This window comes from Bombina bombina, unplaced genomic scaffold, assembly GCF_027579735.1.
Source record: "Bombina bombina isolate aBomBom1 unplaced genomic scaffold, aBomBom1.pri scaffold_730, whole genome shotgun sequence".
In the NCBI taxonomy this organism is placed as follows: Eukaryota; Metazoa; Chordata; class Amphibia; order Anura; family Bombinatoridae; genus Bombina; species Bombina bombina.
The window spans coordinates 137,772-143,988 of NW_026511730.1; the positions used below are offsets into that span (position 1 = coordinate 137,772).

General features: G+C 31.3%; 1 non-coding gene across 1 annotated transcript; it reads left to right on the plus strand.

The window, feature by feature from the left end:
- The first annotated feature begins 6,039 nt into the window (after positions 1 to 6,039).
- On the plus strand, positions 6,040 to 6,132 carry TRNAI-UAU (transfer RNA isoleucine (anticodon UAU)). Its single transcript is given in 2 exon segments — positions 6,040 to 6,077; positions 6,097 to 6,132. It is a non-coding gene; the product is annotated as a tRNA-Ile (tRNA).
- The last annotated feature ends 85 nt before the right edge of the window (positions 6,133 to 6,217 follow it).

Below are 6,217 nucleotides of genomic sequence, written 5' to 3' on the forward strand. Positions count from 1 at the left end.
ACCCATGGAATGGAGGAAGAGGTAAGTTATTTGTTTCACCATCTCATTTTGGTTAAATCGTTTTTAAATGAGTGTTTTTTTATAAAAGTATTTAGATATGTTTTTATATTTTTGTAAACCGTTTGTTTTTTTAAACAGGTCTCGAGCTTCCCAAGAAGATTAAGATTGAACTGTTCATCAAACCCATGGAATGGAGGAAGAGGTAAGTTATTTGTTTCACCATCTCATTTTGGTTAAATAGTTTTTAAATGAGTGTTTTTTGATAAAAGTATTTAGATATGTTTTTATATTTTTGTAAACCGTTTTTTTTTTTTAAACAGGTCTCGAGCTTCCCAAGAAGATTAAGATTGAACTGTTCATCAAACCCATGGAATGGAGGAAGAGGTAAGTTATTTGTTTCACCATCTCATTTTGGTTAAATCGTTTTTAAATGAGTGTTTTTTGATAAAAGTATTTAGATATGTTTTTATATTTTTGTAAACCGTTTGTTTTTTTTAAACAGGTCTCGAGCTTCCCAAGAAGATTAAGATTGAACTGTTCATCAAACCCATGGAATGGAGGAAGAGGTAAGTTATTTGTTTCACCATCTCATTTTGGTTAAATCGTTTTTAAATGAGTGTTTTTTGATAAAAGTATTTAGATATGTTTTTATATTTTTGTAAACCGTTTTTTTTTTTAAACAGGTCTCGAGCTTCCCAAGAAGATTAAGATTGAACTGTTCATCAAACCCATGGAATGGAGGAAGAGGTAAGTTATTTGTTTCACCATCTCATTTTGGTTAAATCGTTTTTAAATGAGTGTTTTTTGATAAAAGTATTTAGATATGTTTTTATATTTTTGTAAACCGTTTGTTTTTTTTAAACAGGTCTCGAGCTTCCCAAGAAGATTAAGATTGAACTGTTCATCAAACCCATGGAATGGAGGAAGAGGTAAGTTATTTGTTTCACCATCTCATTTTGGTTAAATCGTTTTTAAATGAGTGTTTTTTGATAAAAGTATTTAGATATGTTTTTATATTTTTGTAAACCGTTTGTTTTTTTTAAACAGGTCTCGAGCTTCCCAAGAAGATTAAGATTGAACTGTTCATCAAACCCATGGAATGGAGGAAGAGGTAAGTTATTTGTTTCACCATCTCATTTTGGTTAAATCGTTTTTAAATGAGTGTTTTTTTATAAAAGTATTTAGATATGTTTTTATATTTTTGTAAACCGTTTTTTTTTTTTAAACAGGTCTCGAGCTTCCCAAGAAGATTAAGATTGAACTGTTCATCAAACCCATGGAATGGAGGAAGAGGTAAGTTATTTGTTTCACCATCTCATTTTGGTTAAATCGTTTTTAAATGAGTGTTTTTTGATAAAAGTATTTAGATATGTTTTTATATTTTTGTAAACCGTTTGTTTTTTTTAAACAGGTCTCGAGCTTCCCAAGAAGATTAAGATTGAACTGTTCATCAAACCCATGGAATGGAGGAAGAGGTAAGTTATTCGTTTCACCATCTCATTTTGGTTAAATCGTTTTTAAATGAGTGTTTTTTTATAAAAGTATTTAGATATGTTTTTATATTTTTGTAAACCGTTTTTTTTTTTAAACAGGTCTCGAGCTTCCCAAGAAGATTAAGATTGAACTGTTCATCAAACCCATGGAATGGAGGAAGAGGTAAGTTATTTGTTTCACCATCTCATTTTGGTTAAATCGTTTTTTAAATGAGTGTTTTTTGATAAAAGTATTTAGATATGTTTTTATATTTTTGTAAACCGTTTGTTTTTTTAAACAGGTCTCGAGCTTCCCAAGAAGATTAAGATTGAACTGTTCATCAAACCCATGGAATGGAGGAAGAGGTAAGTTATTTGTTTCACCATCTCATTTTGGTTAAATCGTTTTTAAATGAGTGTTTTTTTATAAAAGTATTTAGATATGTTTTTATATTTTTGTAAACCGTTTGTTTTTTTTAAACAGGTCTCGAGCTTCCCAAGAAGATTAAGATTGAACTGTTCATCAAACCCATGGAATGGAGGAAGAGGTAAGTTATTTGTTTCACCATCTCATTTTGGTTAAATCGTTTTTAAATGAGTGTTTTTTGATAAAAGTATTTAGATATGTTTTTATATTTTTGTAAACCGTTTGTTTTTTTTAAACAGGTCTCGAGCTTCCCAAGAAGATTAAGATTGAACTGTTCATCAAACCCATGGAATGGAGGAAGAGGTAAGTTATTTGTTTCACCATCTCATTTTGGTTAAATCGTTTTTAAATGAGTGTTTTTTGATAAAAGTATTTAGATATGTTTTTATATTTTTGTAAACCGTTTTTTTTTTTAAACAGGTCTCGAGCTTCCCAAGAAGATTAAGATTGAACTGTTCATCAAACCCATGGAATGGAGGAAGAGGTAAGTTATTTGTTTCACCATCTCATTTTGGTTAAATCGTTTTTAAATGAGTGTTTTTTGATAAAAGTATTTAGATATGTTTTTATATTTTTGTAAACCGTTTGTTTTTTTTAAACAGGTCTCGAGCTTCCCAAGAAGATTAAGATTGAACTGTTCATCAAACCCATGGAATGGAGGAAGAGGTAAGTTATTTGTTTCACCATCTCATTTTGGTTAAATCGTTTTTAAATGAGTGTTTTTTGATAAAAGTATTTAGATATGTTTTTATATTTTTGTAAACCGTTTGTTTTTTTTAAACAGGTCTCGAGCTTCCCAAGAAGATTAAGATTGAACTGTTCATCAAACCCATGGAATGGAGGAAGAGGTAAGTTATTTGTTTCACCATCTCATTTTGGTTAAATCGTTTTTAAATGAGTGTTTTTTGATAAAAGTATTTAGATATGTTTTTATATTTTTGTAAACCGTTTGTTTTTTTTAAACAGGTCTCGAGCTTCCCAAGAAGATTAAGATTGAACTGTTCATCAAACCCATGGAATGGAGGAAGAGGTAAGTTATTTGTTTCACCATCTCATTTTGGTTAAATCGTTTTTAAATGAGTGTTTTTTGATAAAAGTATTTAGATATGTTTTTATATTTTTGTAAACCGTTTGTTTTTTTTAAACAGGTCTCGAGCTTCCCAAGAAGATTAAGATTGAACTGTTCATCAAACCCATGGAATGGAGGAAGAGGTAAGTTATTTGTTTCACCATCTCATTTTGGTTAAATCGTTTTTAAATGAGTGTTTTTTGATAAAAGTATTTAGATATGTTTTTATATTTTTGTAAACCGTTTGTTTTTTTTAAACAGGTCTCGAGCTTCCCAAGAAGATTAAGATTGAACTGTTCATCAAACCCATGGAATGGAGGAAGAGGTAAGTTATTTGTTTCACCATCTCATTTTGGTTAAATCGTTTTTAAATGAGTGTTTTTTGATAAAAGTATTTAGATATGTTTTTATATTTTTGTAAACCGTTTGTTTTTTTTAAACAGGTCTCGAGCTTCCCAAGAAGATTAAGATTGAACTGTTCATCAAACCCATGGAATGGAGGAAGAGGTAAGTTATTTGTTTCACCATCTCATTTTGGTTAAATCGTTTTTAAATGAGTGTTTTTTGATAAAAGTATTTAGATATGTTTTTATATTTTTGTAAACCGTTTGTTTTTTTTAAACAGGTCTCGAGCTTCCCAAGAAGATTAAGATTGAACTGTTCATCAAACCCATGGAATGGAGGAAGAGGTAAGTTATTTGTTTCACCATCTCATTTTGGTTAAATCATTTTTAAATTATTGTTTTTTTATAAAAGTATTTAGATATGTTTTTATATTTTTGTAAACCGTTTGTTTTTTTTAAACAGGTCTCGAGCTTCCCAAGAAGATTAAGATTGAACTGTTCATCAAACCCATGGAATGGAGGAAGAGGTAAGTTATTTGTTTCACCATCTCATTTTGGTTAAATCGTTTGTAAATGAGTGTTTTTTGATAAAAGTATTTAGATATGTTTTTATATTTTTGTAAACCGTTTGTTTTTTTTAAACAGGTCTCGAGCTTCCCAAGAAGATTAACATTGAACTGTTCATCAAACCCATGGAATGGAGGAAGAGGTAAGTTATTTGTTTCACCATCTCATTTTGGTTAAATCGTTTGTAAATGAGTGTTTTTTGATAAAAGTATTTAGATATGTTTTTATATTTTTGTAAACCGTTTGTTTTTTTTAAACAGGTCTCGAGCTTCCCAAGAAGATTAAGATTGAACTGTTCATCAAACCCATGGAATGGAGGAAGAGGTAAGTTATTTGTTTCACCATCTCATTTTGGTTAAATCGTTTTTAAATGAGTGTTTTTTTATAAAAGTATTTAGATATGTTTTTATATTTTTGTAAACCGTTTGTTTTTTTTAAACAGGTCTCGAGCTTCCCAAGAAGATTAAGATTGAACTGTTCATCAAACCCATGGAATGGAGGAAGAGGTAAGTTATTTGTTTCACCATCTCATTTTGGTTAAATCATTTTTAAATGAGTGTTTTTTGATAAAAGTATTTAGATATGTTTTTATATTTTTGTAAACCGTTTGTTTTTTTTAAACAGGTCTCGAGCTTCCCAAGAAGATTAAGATTGAACTGTTCATCAAACCCATGGAATGGAGGGAAGGTAAGTTATTTGTTTCACCATCTCATTTTGGTTAAATCGTTTGTAAATGAGTGTTTTTTGATAAAAGTATTTAGATATGTTTTTATATTTTTGTAAACCGTTTGTTTTTTTTAAACAGGTCTCGAGCTTCCCAAGAAGATTAAGATTGAACTGTTCATCAAACCCATGGAATGGAGGAAGAGGTAAGTTATTTGTTTCACCATCTCATTTTGGTTAAATCGTTTTTAAATGAGTGTTTTTTGATAAAAGTATTTAGATATGTTTTTATATTTTTGTAAACCGTTTGTTTTTTTTAAACAGGTCTCGAGCTTCCCAAGAAGATTAAGATTGAACTGTTCATCAAACCCATGGAATGGAGGAAGAGGTAAGTTATTTGTTTCACCATCTCATTTTGGTTAAATCGTTTTTAAATGAGTGTTTTTTGATAAAAGTATTTAGATATGTTTTTATATTTTTGTAAACCTTTTTTTTTTTTAAACAGGTCGAGACCTGTTTAAAAAAAACAAACGGTTTACAAAAATATAAAAACATATCTAAATACTTTTATCAAAAGACACTCATTTAAAAACGATTTAGTGACTCATTACGGCTGCATTCGTGGATTTATAATGCAGTCCTAATTCACTGAATTACGTCACTCCTAATATCTACGTATATCTATAAATAAAAACATGTCACATAGGCAAGCCCCAGTGGCCTAATGGATAAGGCACTGGTCTTCTCAGCCAGGCATTGTGGGTTCGAGTCCCATCTGGGGTGAGTCTCACTGCCATTTTAGACACATAAATTTAAGCTGCCATATGAGCAACTGAATGATAAGCAAGCGTATGGATGCGTTCATGCATATTGGGCATTTGCAACAAGCACAATGGAGTTTAGATTGACAGGTCATAAATGTTGGAGCTAATTCTCCGAGATGGTCGTGTTCATCTAGTCCTTGGAAGAAAATTGCCTAGTAACAACAGTTCAGCTTTTTTGGACAAGTATCATGTGTTTTTCCTGGGTAGATGTGGGAACGACATCATTTCACATTTACACGTCATTATGCGTACACTCTGCAAATTGTTGCAATGTTTTAGAGAGTAACTTAGCAGTTTTATTGAGATTGTTATTTTGGAGCTATGCTAACAAGACACATTGCCCAGAAAGACATAAATCTTAAAAAAAAATCCCTGCTCTATCCCTAGGTATCCGCGTGGACACTTGCCGTAATGAGTCACTGAAATGAGGCATTAGGGTTTTTGCAACAGTGACATACAGTCTGTGTAGCAAGCTAGGGTCAAACAGCTCCTCTGGCCATCAACAATAACTAATTGTTGGCAGTTTGTCCAATTTTACTCTTATGTTACAATTCTCGGTTCACTAGCTCATCTTCCGGATTCATCGACAAGTATGTGTATGGATCATATTACCACATTTCATTAGGGTAACAATAGGTCAAGCTGTAGGCTTTACTCTTGGTCTGCAAGCAAAGCTCCAGTAGCGCAATCGGTTAGCGCGCAGTACTTATATGACAGTAACAGGTGAGCAATGCCGAGGTTGTGTGTTCAAGCCTCACCTGGAGCAGCTCTTTTCCTTACAGTTGCTTTGCTTTATATTGCCTGCATTCGTGGATTTATAATGCAGTCCTAATTCACTGAATTACGTCACT